This window comes from Silene latifolia, chromosome 6, assembly GCF_048544455.1.
Source record: "Silene latifolia isolate original U9 population chromosome 6, ASM4854445v1, whole genome shotgun sequence".
Lineage (NCBI taxonomy): Eukaryota > Viridiplantae > Streptophyta > Magnoliopsida > Caryophyllales > Caryophyllaceae > Silene > Silene latifolia.
In genome coordinates this window covers 82,408,876-82,425,758 of record NC_133531.1, presented here as the reverse complement: position 1 = coordinate 82,425,758, position 16,883 = coordinate 82,408,876, and positions in this window count along the sequence as shown.

Here is a 16,883-nt window from a genome sequence, read left to right as displayed (position 1 = left end):
CGAAAAGAGGTATGATTACAGGTACAGAAGGGGAGTTTGGACCACATGTTATCACGTGGGGGAAAGCAGGATATGAGGGAAATAGCAAACCAGGTACTCCCTTCTGCTCTACTTATTTGCAGCAAGATCATCAACGTAATAACAAGTGGATCCGAGTTGTCAAGATTAACTTACTCTCCGGCCAAGAGATGAGCTACAGAAGGCAAAGGAGACCACCCATAAACGTCATGCAGGGTAAGCCAGGGTGACTTGCCTATTGTCACATTCGACGAAACTGATGCGGGAAACAAAGTAGAGCAGCACCACGACGCCCTCACTATAACACTATCTATAGGGAATTGCTCCGTGAAAAAGGTAAAGGTATTGATGGACATTGGAAGCTCCGTAAACCTCATCATGTTTGAAACCCTTAAAATAATTGGCTTCAATAAGGAAAATTTGGTAAAGATATCTCTAGCACTGGTGGGATTCAGCGGTGAGACAACGCATTCACTTGGCGAGATAACTATTCCAAGTTATATAGAGGGAGTCAAAAAGTTAGTGAGGTACCTAGTTATTCAGGGCCCAACCACCTATAACGTCATACTGGAAAGACCGTGGCTACATCAAATGAAGGTTATCCCCTCAACATATCATCAATGTCTCAAATTCCCAACTCAATTGGGGGGGGAGGGGGGGGGGGGGTAGTCAAGGTGAAAGGAGATCATGAGAAATCCAGAAGCTGTTACAAGCAGGCCCTAAGAGCCACGACCAAGCTCCCTTCATAGCAATTACAAAACCAATGCACCTCGGAGGAATATAAAGAGCCGCCCTCAGAGGAACTAGACCAGGCCCACCTGGACGAGTCGCATCAAGACAGAGCAGTACTAGTCGGAGCAACTTGTACTGGAAAACTTCGGGACCAGCTAATTCAGTTTCTTAAAGATAACATGGATTGTTTTGCCTGGTCCCACAATGATATGGTCGGTATAGATCCATCCATTATCACGCATTAGTTAATTGTGCACCCAGGCTGTACCCCTGATAAGAGAAAATACTAGTTGTCGCAATACTAGAATTAATTACCAAATAACAATTTATAAGCCAAACGATACTCTAGATTACTCTAATGGATAAAGCAATATAGTGCAAGTAAGGGTCGATCCCAAGAGAAGGACTTTTAAACTAAAACTTGAATTGTAAACTATTGATTACTAAGCAAGACTCTACTACTAATTGAGACTCTAATGACAAGTTTATAAACACAAAATGGTTATTAACAATGACAAATAATAGATGACCATAGACCAAAAAGGGGGGTTTGAGTTGATTGGTAACATGAATGTAAGGTAAAGTTGCAATCTTTTCTAACAAGGCAATATAACAAACACTTAATGAGCAAGAAAGTTCAATATTAAAGAGAACTTGGTGTAACTTCTTCTTAGTAACCAATAATTTGTAAAGCTTAACCCTTTTCACTCTCTCAAAATATCTACCCAATACTACCACCTCAAGATGTTGATACATGTAAATTAAACCATCTACATATACCCTTCAAACTTAGACAACAAGTCACTAAACCACTGAAAGAGACTAAGCATGAGCGTTAAGATTTTAACCAAAAGATGAAGCTAGGATCAATTCCTCATAAGATTAAACCATACAAATGAGAAAAAGACATAAACTTTCCTATTTGTCATATGAATCCTTTAAACCAAATCAACATACAACAAACTTGCTTCAAACAATCCTAGATAGATTAAACCATTTCTCTAGAATTTGCAATAGTTGAACAACAATAGGCATGGATGGCCAACCCAAACATAAACATCATTCAACATAAGGAATTCAGCACAAGGAAAGGATATTAGATAAATTAAGAGAGATTGGAGGGTCTTACAATACCAAAGTTGGAAACTTTGAATGAAATTACACCAATTAATGGAAGATTAGCCTTCCATAATTGTCTTACAACCCAATTTTTATAGAAAGATTACAATGAAAATGGAAATAATTAAGGTCTAATTATTACAAGATTAAAAGCAAAGCATAACCTTAGATCTAAGATGGTAAGGAGATAAAAAAAAGGTCCCCAAAACCTAAGGCAAACCATGTATTTATAGTCTAAAAATAAGGCATAGGAAAATGGGCTTTCAATAGGAACAAATGACGGAACTAAGAATCTCGTTTCCAGCCAAAACGAAAGTCTGTCGTGGTCTTGGCAGTCTACCAGGGCAGATTGCCGTTATTTTGGCAGACTGCGGTTTTTCCTGTGGCAGCAACTTGTGAGAGCCATAACTCTCTCGTTTCTTGGTCAAATAAGGCATGCGACCTACCGTTGGAAAGCTAAGATCACAAGCTTTCACCTACACTTGACCTTGCATCGATACGAGCTCTATAACTCCAGATATACATGTTTGAAGTTGACCCTTGTGAAACCAAGTTCTCAATTCTTCATTTTGGCTCTTGTTTGTATTTGCCAAGGCTCCCATTCTTCCATTATCTTACTTTTCTTGACCTTTCACTTGTTCCCTTGGCTTACCTTTTGCTCTTCTTCTTCGCCTTGGTTGACCATGGTTCGGGTTTGACTTGTGATTCGGCTTTTAAAAATGATTCCTTCATCTCAACCTACCAATATGAAGTACTTGAATTACCTCGAGATATAAATTAGAACCAAAGTATTCAGCGGAAAATACAACGATTAAAACTCAAAACCGGCTTTGTGACAAGTTTGTTCAACTAAAATTACATAATCACCCGACACTATTTGACTCTATCAAATACCCCCACACTTAGACTTTTGCTCGTCCCAAGCGAAACCCAAGACAAACAATTGAGCAAGTCTACAAGTGATCATGGGTGTAAATGATCACTCTTCCCTTACCTCTTCCTTCTTATATCTCTCTCTTGAACAACCACCAATTAAAGAGAAAATCTAGTCTCAAAGGTTACACAAATTCTTCTCTCACTCACCCTCCTTATATCATCCCTCACAGAAGACATAACACAACTCCAACTACGACTCATCACACAACTCCACTCTTCTTATATCACCAAAGAAGTAGTAATGGCCACTCTTGCCTTATCCCAAGGCAATAGCAAAGTGTCCCATCGAAATCCTCCTATAAATCACACTCATCATTACCACTTATGACACTCCCTTATCACTAGATACAATGAAAATTGTGCTACTTGGTTGGCCAAATACCTAGAAGATCAACAACACAAGTAGCCCATATGAAAACCACCAATTTGGATAAATTTTTGTTACTAAAAAAGAAATTAAATCCTAATCTAACCTCCTTCCAAGACCCTCCTTATCACTCCCTTCTTATCCCTCCATCTTTTTGGTGTTATATTTTTCAATTTTTCAAATTTTTTTGTTGAAAATCCCTCATTTTGCCAAAGGTGCCCTTTCGGATTTTCACATTAGCTTTTCCTTTCCTCTCATGTTGGCTCGCACTCGTTTCTTCATTTTGCCCGGAATGCCCTTTCAGATTTTCATTCTGTCCTCGGCCACCTTTTCCAATCTTGCCTAGGTGCCCACCCTTGTGGTTTTTACCTAGCCGGAATTTTTAATTTTTTTTCCCTTTTTTTTCCAAAAATATGCATCAAAACATGAAATAAAGCTTACATATGTTACAACCAAACTTCTCCCCCACACTTAGTTTCCACATTGTCCTCAATGTGGAGGAGAGTACTAAAAATGCAAAGGAGAGTAAAGAAATGTGAAAGGAGTACGGATTGTCTCCCGTAAAGCGCTTTTGGTTTTCGTCGTTTGCTCGACGCCTTTTCAACATTTTTCTTCTTCAAGAATCAAGAGCGGAACAACGCAACGCCCTTAGTAACTTGTCATACACACTAGCCCATAAACAAGAGCCATGGTAATACCATGAATCACCCACATAGCAAGCATGAGCGAGAAAATAGTAAACACAAGACAAGTGTCTCAAGGTTTCATGCTTAATCGACGGTTTCTTGTCACGATATGGTTCCTTGAAGGGTGGGATGAACTTGGTGAAAACCAAGTAAGATCACAAGCTTTCACCTCCACTTGGCCTTGCATCGATACGAGCTCTAGAACTCAAGATATACGCGTTTGAAGCCGACCCTTGTGAAATCGAGTTCTCAATTCTTCATTTTAGCTCTTGTTTGTATTTGCCAAGGCTCCAATTCTTCCATTATCTTACTTTTCTTGACATTTTACTTGTTCCCTTGGCTTACCTTTTGCTCTTCTTCTTCGCCTTGGTTGACCGTGGTTCGGGTTTGACTTGTGAGTCGGCTTTTACAAAATGATTCTGTCATCTCAACTTACCATTATGAAGTACCTGAATTACCTTGAGATGTAAATTACAATCAAAGTGGATTTACCGGAAAATACAATGATTAACACTCAAAACCGGCTTTGTGACAAGTTTATTCAACTAAAATTACCTAATCACCCTACACTATTTGACTCTATCAACCCCAGTGCAATAGAGAAGAAGAAAGTTCGCAGCAGAGCGAAATGAGGTCATCAACAAGGGAGTAGACAGCCTTCTGGCAGCAGGAAAGATTAGGGAAGTCAGCTATCCTGACTGGCTCTCTAACGTGGTAGTAGTACCCAAAAAGAATGGAAAATGGAGGGTCTGTGTAGATTTCACGGACCTGAATAAAACTTGCCCTATCGATCCTTTTCCACTTCCGCTTATCGATGAAATGGTGGACGCCACGGCTGGGCATGAAATGCTCACTTTCCTAGACGCTTGGAGTTGTTACAACCAGATCAAGATGCACCCGCAAGATAAAGAGAAGACAGCTTTGATGCCAGAGCGAGGTATATACTACTACAATATAATGCCCTTTGGTCTGAAAAACACTGGCTCCACCTACCAACGACTAGTAAACAAGATGTTCAAGCAGGAGATAGGGAGAACCATTGAGGTATATATAGATGATATGGTAGTTAAGTCAAAAGAAGTTGGGATGCACATGAAACATTTGTCGGACACATTCAGGACATTAAGGGAATACAAGATGAAACTTAATCCATCCAAGTGTTCTTTTGGGGTGTCCTCCGATAAATTTCTTGGGTACATATTAACGCAGAGGGGGATTAAGGCAAGTGTGGAGCAGATCAAGGCCGTACTCCAGTTAGAATCACCGCAGAGGCCAAAAGACGTGTAGCGGTTTATTAGAACACATTTAGTTGATAATTCCAAGTCCCTTTGTTATTTGATTATTTGCTTTTAGTTGAAAATACTTAGTGATTGAAGCAATCAAATGGACTCTCAATGATGGCTCAAGATGATCAAGATAAAGTAATCGAGAAGTCAAGACAATGATATTATCCTAGCCTTAGTCGAAAATTGTAAGAGTAAGTGTAACATTCTCATTTAAGTCTAGTTATGGCAAAACCATGCAACAGTACGCAGTACTGTGGTTTCTGATACTACCGTAAGGAGGATGGTTTTATACGAAATATTTAAGTGTCAAAATCTTTACAAATTTCATACGTTCAAAGATTTTACATTTGAATGATCCCAGCTTAAAAAAAAAACAAATCTGAAAAATCACATGTTGACTCCTCTAAAGTTGTGCCTCTACTTTTGACATAAGTGGAAAGTTGATTTAGTCAAGAACTAAAGCACTCTTCCATTTGTGGTAAGTTGTCACTTGTCAAATGTGTTCGTCTTAAAACTGAAAAAAGAAGCAAAGCAACCTGGTTGTTGCACTCACACGCAACACCTAATACTTACAATCAAATAAGGCTAGTTATTTTATTGTGTGATTAATTAATCTTAAAGTATTCACCTCAAGACCACTTCTTCTACTATAAATAGCAAGCCTTAGCATCATTTATTTCTTAAGACTTTTCAAAGCATTTATTGTAAAACTTTGCAAATCATTTGTGCATTTAAAGCCTTTTTCTTCAAGAATTTGCAAAACGTTGTTCAGATTTTAAAGTCTTCATTTATTTTTCGAAAAGCTGTAAACCTCCAAGTATCAGTTTGCTATACTGTGACATAATGAGTTTGTTCCATGATTCTCGTGTTAAGTCTTAATTTTGATCTCCATGTTCATCAAGTGAACTCTTGAGATTCAAAGATTCTGTACACCTTGAGATAGAACCCATAAACTCTTGAAGCGGAGTAGCTTTAAGTTTGAGTGAAACCGGAGTAGGTTGGCGAGTTATTTTTATTGTAACGGGTTTAGTAAGTTTGAGTAAATTTCTAGACAAGCAATAAAATAACGGTTGGACGTAGGCCTCGGAGTAGAGGTTGAACCAATTTTTAAATGTCGTTTGTTTGTTCATTTACTTTTACGTTCTTTCACTTTGCTATTTATCGCTTATACCAAGTCAAGTTCTGTGTCACAGTCAGCTAGGCTGGGACATAAAATGGTTGTACCATCTTGTGAACTTATATTCTATTACGTTTCTCAAGGGTTGTACTTCAAGGTTTTTTACTTAAGTTATTAATTAACTAAGTTAAAAACAAAATTTTATAAAGGTACGCCTAATTCACCACCTCCCCCTCTTAGGTGTTTATCATTCCTAATTCTTCAATTGGTATCAGAGCCTCGTGCTCTTGATATTGGTTAAATCCAAAGAGTTGATCCTATAGTTAGGGACGATTCAATACACGTTAAGTATCCCATCTTCAAGGGAGAAAACTATGCTTGGTGGAAACATCGCATGGAGCACTATGTTAAAAGTGTGGACTATGAATGTTGGTTGATCATTCAAAAGGGTCCCCTCAAAATCAAAGTGACTAATGCTGATGGCACTAGTACCTTGAAAAGTGAGGAAAAGTATGTTGAGGCCGATTATAGGAAAATCGAGAAAAACTCTAAGGCCATGTCCATTCTTCAATATGGGATCGGTGACCAAGAGCTTAATCGAATATCTGGATGTGCTTCGGCCAAAGAGATTTGGGACACTTTAAACCTTGCTTATCAGGGTATGTCACAAGTAAAAAAATACCATATTGATCTTCTCATGCAATAATATGATGTTCAATATGGAAAGAGATCAGTCAATTAATAGTTTGTCATCACGTTTTTCTAGCATTGTCAATGACCTTAAGAGTTTAGGTAGAAGTTTTCAATCCGAGGATTTAGTTCATAAAATTCTTCGTAGCCTAACTCAAAAATGGCAACCAAAGGTTACTGCTATTGAGGAAGCTAATTATCTTTCATTGCTCACCCTTGATGAACTTATGGGCTCACTTATGGCTCATGAGTTAACTCTCATGAAGCGCTCTAATAAAAGCTTTAAAGGGAAAGGGCTCGCTCTTAATGCTCTCTCAAGTGATGAGGAGAATGAATATGATGAGTTTGCAATGTTTATTAAAAACATTGTTGGCACGATAAATGGTCGAAACTCTCAAAGGTATAGCAAAAATTCTAGCAAACGTCGTTTTCCTAAGAGAAGGTCAAATTCCACTGTTGGTTGCTTTAAATGTGGTGACAAAGGGCATCAAATCAAAGAATGCCCAAAGTGGAACGATATCAAATCTTAAGAAAAATGTGACTCTGCTAAACGTGATTAGAAAAACAAGGTAATAAATGCTATTTGGGGCATGTCTGATTCTGAAGAGGACGATGTCCTTAAGGATGAATTAGACGCCAAATTGTGCATCTCGTCTAGTTCCTCAAAAGGTGATTCAAAATCCTCAAAGAAAGAAGACATTAAATGTCTTATGGCTCACTCCGCAGATTCCGACTCAGATTTAGACCATGAGGTAATTAAGCTCAAGAAAAAGGTTTGATCCTTCTCTAAAGACAAAATTTGTCTCCTCCTAGATCAATTTATCGATAAATATCGTGTCCGGCCTAATAAGTTGGAAGCTATGCAAATTGAAATTGAGGACATAGCTGAAGAAAATGTTATCTTAAAAGAAAGTCTAAATTATTTCTAGCCAATAAGGTCGATGAAACGAATGCAACAGATCCCTGCACTGTTGCATCTGGTTCCAACAAAGGAAATGTGTCGTCACTAACTCAAGAACGTAACCAAATTTTGATTGACTTAGCAACTCGTGATAATGAAAAAGATGATCTTGTTAAGATTGCTGAAATGTTGAATGATGAGTCTAGTCATGTCAAAAGTGCCTTAGATCGAGTGCAAAAATCAAACGATGACCTTCTTTCTCAAATTGAGAACTTGAAAAAGGCTGAATAGACTCATGCTACAGATGCTTCTACTGTGGCATCCGAGTCAAGAAAAGAAATAGATGCTCTTACTAAAGTAGTGTCTTCTTTTACTAAAGAACGCGACTCACTTTTAGCTGACCTCACATTGTGTCAAAGGGATAACAAACAACTAGAACAAATTGGGTTGTTACTTAGTGATGAAGCAAGACATGCAAAGCAAGCTTTCGACAATTTGGGTAGATTAAATCTTAATCATCTTGCTAAAATGGAAACATTGACTAAAGAGCTAGATGAGGCTAAGATGTTTTATCTAAAATGTGAAGGAAGTCAGAATGTTTTGGAGTTTCTCTTAAAACAATCACAAGAATATGAAAATTTTGCAAAGAAAGCTGGACTTGGTTTCAAATGAAACAGTAGCACGCACTGTTGCACTCAAAACCAAGATCCAAGCAAACTTGACTTCCGAAGAATAAAGTATATCAGCCTTCCTGAATACATCATTTGTAATTACTGTGGTAAAACAGGTCATGAGTTTAATGGTTGTGAGAAAAGAGTCCGTGACTTAGAAAGAAACACTAAAATTGCTAAACAAGTTTGGATCAAGAAAGAGGAAGTTAAAAAGGTTGTTGTCAAGAAGGAACCCAAAGCTGTTTGGGTTCCTAAACTAAATATTTGATTTCTTATAGGCATTAGTGAGGGGCAGCAGCAATTGGTACTTAGACAGTGGATGCTCTCGTCACATGACGGGAGATGAAAGCCAATTCCTCTCACTAGAATCCTACGATGGTGGGATGGTGACTTTTGGCGATAACAAAAAGGGTGAAATCATTGGTATTGGAAAGGTTCGTAAGTCAAAGTCATTGTGCGTGGACAAAGTGTTGCTTGTCAAAGGTTTGAAACGCAATCTCTTGAGCATTTCACAATTATGTGATCGAGGTAATATTGTTGAATTTCTTGCTAGTGAATGTAGAATCATCAATGGAAAAACTAGAGAACTCATACTTGAAGGTAAACGTGTCAAAGATGTCTACATGACTAATCTATACTCATTGTCGGGTCAATCATTATCATGCATGAGTGTTCAAAAGAATGACACTTGTCTTTGGCACAAACGACTTGGTCATGTAAATGCTAAAACACTTAACACCCTTAAGAGACTTGATCTATTTAAAGGCATTCCTAACATTAAGTTTGAATTTAAATCACTTTGTGATGATTGTGTTAAAGGAAAACAAGTCAAGTGCACCTTTAAATACAAAAAGGTAGTTAGCACTTCCTTACCTCTTGAACTCATCCATATTGATCTATGCGGTCCCATGCGCATTGTGAGTAGAGGTGGAAGTCATTATATTTGTGTCATTGTAGATTATTTCACAAGATTTGTTTGGCTTATCTTCTTAAGTTCTAAGGACCAAACATTTGACGAGTTCTTAATTTGGGTAAAAAAGGTTTAAAACAAATTTGGTTATAAACTTGTCTCATTGAGATCCGACCATGGAACTGAATTTGAGAAGTTGTCATTTGAATCCTATTGCAATGATAATGGTGTTAGCCACAACTTTTCGGCCGCAAGAACCCTACAACAAAATGGGGTTGTGGAACGAATGAATCGAACTCTTGAAAATATGGCTAGGACCATACTCATTAGCTCTAAAGTTCCTAAGAATTTTTTGGCCGAGGCCGTAAACACATCTTGTTACATTTACAACCGTGTCATGATTAGAAAAATCATTGAGAAAACTCCCTATGAATTACTACGAGGAAGAAAACCTAACGTTTCATATTTAAAATGCTTTGGTAGTAAATGCTTTGTGCACAATAATGGAAAAAACAACCTTGGCAAATTTGATGCCCGTAGTGATAAAGGAGTTTTTGTTGGTTATTCCGATCATAGTAAAGCCTATAAAATTTATAACAAAAGGACTATGAAAATGGAAGAAAGTGTTCATGTAATATTTGACGAATCTAGTTTTTTCTTGCCAAACACACAGGTTGATGATGAGGATGATGAATATGATGATGATTTTGAGATTGAAATGACAGGACATGGTATGGATCAAGTGGTGGAAGAGGCTGAGCAACAGTTGGAGCCACTGTTGCCTGAGGAGGATGTCCAAAATTCAGAGGGAACTAATCGTCCTCCAACACAAGAAGATGCTAACTCATCCCGAGGGAATGTGGATGGTGAAGAGCAGCCCAATCAAATAACAAACGAACCACAATCACCCCCTTCAAACAATCTGATACCGTCGTTTAGTATCAAAATTTAAATTTATAAAACCGAACTAAACTAACAGAAGCGAGTGGTAGTACGGGTCGAACCACAGAGAGACAAGGTTAATTGTGTTTGCTAATTTTTAATCTATTGAAATAACAATTTAAAGGGGGGGGGGGGGGGGGGTTGATTTCGTTTGAAACTAAGTTGCAAGTGAAATAAAATGCTGTAAAAAGATGAAAACAATAATAGAGAAATAGCCAGGACGATCGGTTCACTACAGTTTCGACGGCATTAGTCCAAAGTAGGTCTGATATGAGTACGGTATTCGGGTAAATGACGAGTCCTCTCGGTCCACTGTCAACAGGAAACACCCTTTCGGTCTGAATTCCCTCCTTGAATCACACTAACTAACTTTCGTTCTGGTCAGTGTAACTAAGTCTGCAACTTCTTTCTCCTTTCGGTCTCAAGAAATTCCTATTGCCTTTCGGTCTCAAGGGTAGACTAATTATCATAGTTTTCAGGTCTATTCTATTCCAATCTCACGATCTAGGTCTAGAATTCCCAAATCAATTAACAATTCTCCTCTTGGTCTCCTCATTAATTGTAGCAATTAAACAACTATGATAAAAAAATTACCGGCCTAAACAATCCTACAACATCCTAAGCCGTCTACACTATAGATCTCCTCACATCCTAGCGAAGGAAATCTAGCTACTCATATTGATAATTGAAATAACAATAAATTGCGAAATAACTAAATACGAAAAACATATAATTGAATTTAATAAATTGAAAGGCATAACAGAAATTAATCTAGACTAATAAATAATAACAATAATTAAATAAGAAAGCAAAAGATTAATTATTGAAAGATTAAGAGTAGAAATTACAAAGGAAATTGGAAGAAGAAGAGGAACGAAGAGTCGTCCCTAAGAAACGTCCAAAGCAAACGTAAAACTGAAAACTGAGTAAAGGAATGAATGATCAAGCAACAGGTAAAGTTACGTTATATAGGAAAATAACATAACCTATTCCTAAACCTAATTACAATGGGCTTCCTCGTCTTTTAAATTGCGCATCAGGTCGTGGGGTGGTCGATCGACCACATAGACCAGTCGATCGACCAAGAATGCTGTACAGAATTGCATTCTGACGGATTCTACAGCGCGTGCCGATCTTAAAACAGCTGCCATTTCTTCGTTACTTGGTCAAATCAGGCGTTCTACGCGGCGTTGGAAAGCTAAGAGGATAAGCTTTCACCTCCAATTGGAATCACTAGATTATCTGCTCTAGAACTCGAGATATAGCCATCTGAATCAGCCTGCAATGTCGAGAAGCATTCAGACGGTCTATAGACCATGTAGGTCAGTCTATAGACCACTGTAGCTGGCAATCCGCTTCTAAAACTCACGCAAATACACCTTTCAGGCCTTGAAATGCATTCTAAACTTCAAGTCTGAGTCAAATATTCATGTCCTTCCTAAGCTTAGCTTTCGGGGTCAAGATTTGGTTCATTTTCTGCTCATTTCCGCAATAATCTGCAATATTACATAAAAACACGAGAGCAGACAGAAATAGGGGAAATAATAGAATAAACTACATATAATAGACATAAAATGCATGGAAATAAAGATATAAAACATCATATTATAGACACGCATCAAACTTCCCCAAACCAAACTTTTGCTTGTACCCAAGCAAACTAAATGCAAAACTAAATCTAGATAGAAAGAAGCAAAACATGGACAGGCTGAAAACCGTTTACTTAAACCAATTTAATGCACACGAATCAACTACTAAAAGCGCAATGTAAAGCAAACGAATTTATGCGTATTTCAAAAAGATGTTGAACTTTCGACCTTGCAAGACTTTCAAAATCGGACTCTCACGGGTCGCTCAATCACACAATACAGCACAAGGTGAGTAAATGTAAAAGGTAGAAAGAAGTAAATTTTGTAGTGACACTCACCTAACTACGACCTATAAGAACATGCCTGCAGTATAACATAAAAGTGATCTCTACGACAGTACATATGCATTCCAACCAAACAAATGACCATGCCACATGCCGAGGTATATATGGGATATGTGAGGTAACAGGTAAGAAGGGGCTAAAACGATTTGGATACGTGGAGTTAATAGGCCGAGCTAGCAACAACGGGATCCAAATAATACGCACTTTCCTACTTCAAACTCAATGTGAACGATACAAAACAGTGCCAAATTGATGCACAAAACTCACAATCTCCAACAAACTTCAACTCCCCAAAAGATATAATAACAACATGGGAGTAAAAATCGCCATATAATGAAATTCCAATTCATGCGATTTTTCAATTCTCCGCAGCACAGTCGACCGACCAAAGGGTGAGGCTCGGTCGATCAAATATCGAATCGGTTTTCATTTTTTCGTAATCTGTTTCTTTTTTTCTTCCTTTTTCAATTCTCTTCTTTCTTTCTTCCCTTTCAACATTTCACCACTCATCTCTCATAGAGCAATATAACCAAAATGCAATAAAAACATTCCCAAAACCACAAGTACTAGCTCGGATAAGGTGGCTAATTTCAGTATGTAGCTAATGGGACAAGAAGGCAATTATGGCTATGTGGGGCTTATGGGTAAAATGAGAAAAGGAGACCTCTCCCACATGTGTCAACAAACCACAAACCGAATGCATACAGGCACTAAGCAGATCAAATTCATGTTTATGCAAATTAATGTAACATGTTAAATAAGGAGTAACTACTCACATTCCTAGATGAAATCGGTCATGAATGTCACCGATTTATAAGGCTCTAATTCCTTAGAAATATTTTGTAGTTTGCCAAAGTTTTCAAGTCAAGCCTACTAGTTCAACAGATTTTGAAACGAAATTCGAGATATTGCAACAGACTTTTGCTAAAAGAGGTGATAAAGTGCAAGGCTTAAGCAAATAACAGTTTCAGCAATGAAATACTCCAATCAGACTCAACCTAAAATGCAAAAGAAACGTGATTTTTTTTTGAATTTTATGACATTTTTCAATTTGTATGAATTTTTGTATATATAAGAAATAAGTACAATGCAAACAAAAATGTATAAACGTGAATGCAAAACAAATGCAAATGCAGACTCAAGTATGCATTACCCTCCCCAAACCAAATCGGACAATGTCCTCATTGGACCAACTACTATCTAACAGCAAACAACAGCAGCAGCATAAAAGAGGGCGGTAAAAATGCAAACCGAAGATGCAAACTAAACCAAAGAGAGGAAGTGAAATGGAGCAGGAAACTTACAAAATGTATCCTCCCCAAACCAGCCGTGAAACGGGGGAGAGAAAAGTAATCGTGATACAGCAGGGATCACGAGCATACATCGTCGCGAAGAATAAAGTAGGGGGGCCACAACAGAATAGGTGTACTAGCAGTGAATCGCGTCAATCTAATTCTGCAAACAACTTGAGTTCTTATAAGTAATCAAACAATAAGGCATTACCCTCCCCAAACCAATTCCCGGCAAAAGGGAATTGCAATAAATCAATTAGAAATAGGGAGAAAGAGCTCAAATTAATTACCCAACAAAACATAATTAAACCAAAATAAAAGCGTTTGGTTTAATTAAAACTTGAAAAATATTTGGGTAAACAAATTGGTAATTTTAATTGCAAAAATTTGTAAAACTCAGGTAAAGGATGTAGCATGTAAAAAATTAAAAGAAAGGAAATAAGGAGGAGAAATAAACGAGAGAGAAAAGGAGAAAAACTCCTCTATCTCGAATTGCACAAATGTGAAGAACTCGATCAAGAATCGTGAGGCTCGATCGTGGTAATCTTCATGGAACGATTTCCTATCCTCTATCAACTCCATATTACCTGAAAATTTCACAAATATGCAAAATACAAAAATACCAATACCAAAACTTGTCCAAAGTAAACTCAAATAAACTAAACTAAAGCTAAAACTAATCGTCCTAATAAAAGCAGTAAATAGTTCAACAAAAACCCAAAATTACAAAATAATTACAGTAGAATAGCACTACGGCTCAATAACAAGCTACCCCAAAGCGGGGCACTTGACCAAAAGAAGTCCTTTCAAAGATATGGACCGCTACTCTAGGCTTCCAGACAACCGGCCTGATCGGAGGAAGGATATCTGGTGTCGCAAAATCAATGACACGCTTCTTCACTTTGCCCGACCTCTCTCTCTCAGCAGCTTGCTCGAATTCCGTCTCACTAGTATCACCAGGATCTCTTATGCCCTCTCTGCCATGACTGCGACAAAGAAAAATAACATGGTCCTTCAATTTGCTCCCAAGTCAGGCGGAGGTGTCGATCTGCAGAATATAACTCAGTAATAACACTAGGAGGATCCGTAATAGGATCTATAGAGGATATGGCGTCACAAGGTTTGACTTGCATCGGTGCCTTATGAACGCCGGTCTGGTAAATGGTCAAATTTTCATCCCCTACCCGCACGTCATGGTCCTATCCCGAAATCTATCATTGCACCAACAAAGTGCGCAGAATGGTCGTCCTAAAATAATAGGAGTGTGCTTAGGTCTTGGGAATATCCAAAACCAAAAGTCAACGGGAATAAAGAATTTCCCGATCCGCACGTGTATGTCCTCTAAAATACCTATTGGCCGTGATTGGGTACGGTCGTCGGCGATCCGCACGGTAATATCGAATCTGAAATTTAGTGACACCAAGTCTCCTAGCAAGAGACAACGGCATACCATCGACATCGCCCTTTATATCACATAGGGCGTTATCGACCAAGTGGGTCCCAATACAAAGATATGGAGAAACTACCCTAAGTTAAATTTTTTATTTGGCGGTTATTTTGAAGATGGGCGGTGCCGCAGCGATGAAAGCTACTACATGACGATCCTCTATATGTCGTCTACGGGATAGAATATCTTTCGTAAACTTCATATAAGACGGTATTTGGGTAATTAAATCAGTGAAAGGAACGGATACCTCAAGACCTTTGACGATCTCCATAAATTTACCGAACTGAAGCTCCAACTTTGCATTCTCCAAACGCTCCGGATACGGGACTGCAACACTGGCCGTAGGATCAGCAACCTTCGGCTTCCGTAAGTTTAAAACCTCCGTCAAATCATCAATAAGTATAGAATCATTCAAATTAATTGACGGAATTGCGTCTTGCACTGAAGACCCAGTCGATCGACCATTGGTCTCGGTCGATCGACCAACATGGTCTGGCGTGAACAGTTCTGCTCGTAATTAATTTCGTCAGAGATTGATCGATCGATCGACAATGTTGGTCGATCGACTGCTTGTGCTGGGTGTGAATAGTTTCTGATCAGAAACTTTTTTATCTAACGCTCCAGTCGATCGACTGACAATGTTAGTCGATCGACCAGAAGTACTGGCAATTGAGCTCGTTTTTGCACCAGAAACTAAACTAGCTTCTTCATCATTTCCCGAGTCTCCTCTTGGCTTGTCGGGACTTTCATAAGAGAGGCCACTTCTGAGATTAATGGCATTAATCGTTTCAATTGGCCCCTCACAATTGCTCGAAGAATTGGCGACTTGCTTAGCCTCAATATTCTCCAATTGCTTCACAAAATTCTTCGAAGATTCAATCCCAGCTGCTTCTATTTTCGCGACTTGAACCAAAAGACCTCGGACCATTTCTCTCAATTCCTCGATCTCATCTGAGTTATGGACAGGAATTTCAACTTTCTCCTTAGAAGCTTCAGAAATCTCGAGCTTCTCGAGACGGGCTGAAATAGAAGTAATGAGTGTCACAACGGCACTCAATTCATCGCTTTGCTTTCGCGAGTTTCCACGCGAACTTCCATTTTCAGCTCTATGAACCGCCATCTCCTCAATAATGTTCCAACCCTTATCATAAGCTACATTATTTCGAAATCTACCATTTGCAGCCGAATCAAGGATGACTCTGTAGTCATCATACAGAGAATTATAAAATTGGTCGCAAAGGTACCACTCCTCAAAACCGTGGTGAGGAACAGATCGAACCAGCTTCTTAAAACGGGTCCATGCTTCATGAAATTCCTCATCGGGTCCTTGCTGGAAATTTGAAATTTGAGCTCTCAAAACATTGGTTTTCGCAGGCGAAATATACTGTTTGCAAAAAGCCAATGCCAGAGATGTCCAGTCTGTAACTCTAGCTACTACTTTATCAAGGTAGCGATACCACTGACGCGCATAATCTTTCAAAGAGTAAAGAAACATCTTCTCCTTAACTTCATCTTGTGTCACTCCAGTAGATGGTATGGAACAAAGAATAATCCGTAAATAACTCCATATGCTTCCAAGGATCCTCATCTGGTAGACCAACAAACTGATTTCGCTCCACCAATTCGATATAGGAAGGACGAATTTCGAAGGGGGGAGTAAATCCTTTTGGAAGGTCGTGTACTGTCGGCTGAAGATTATCAGATATCGTAGTCATGCTTGCCAAAATGAGAGTACTCAAGTCTTCCTCTCAAAATCTTACTTCTAACTCTGCAAGAGCAAAACTAGAAGTAAAAGTAAGCAACGGTCTCAAGGAACCAAAGTTCCTTGAGACAAGA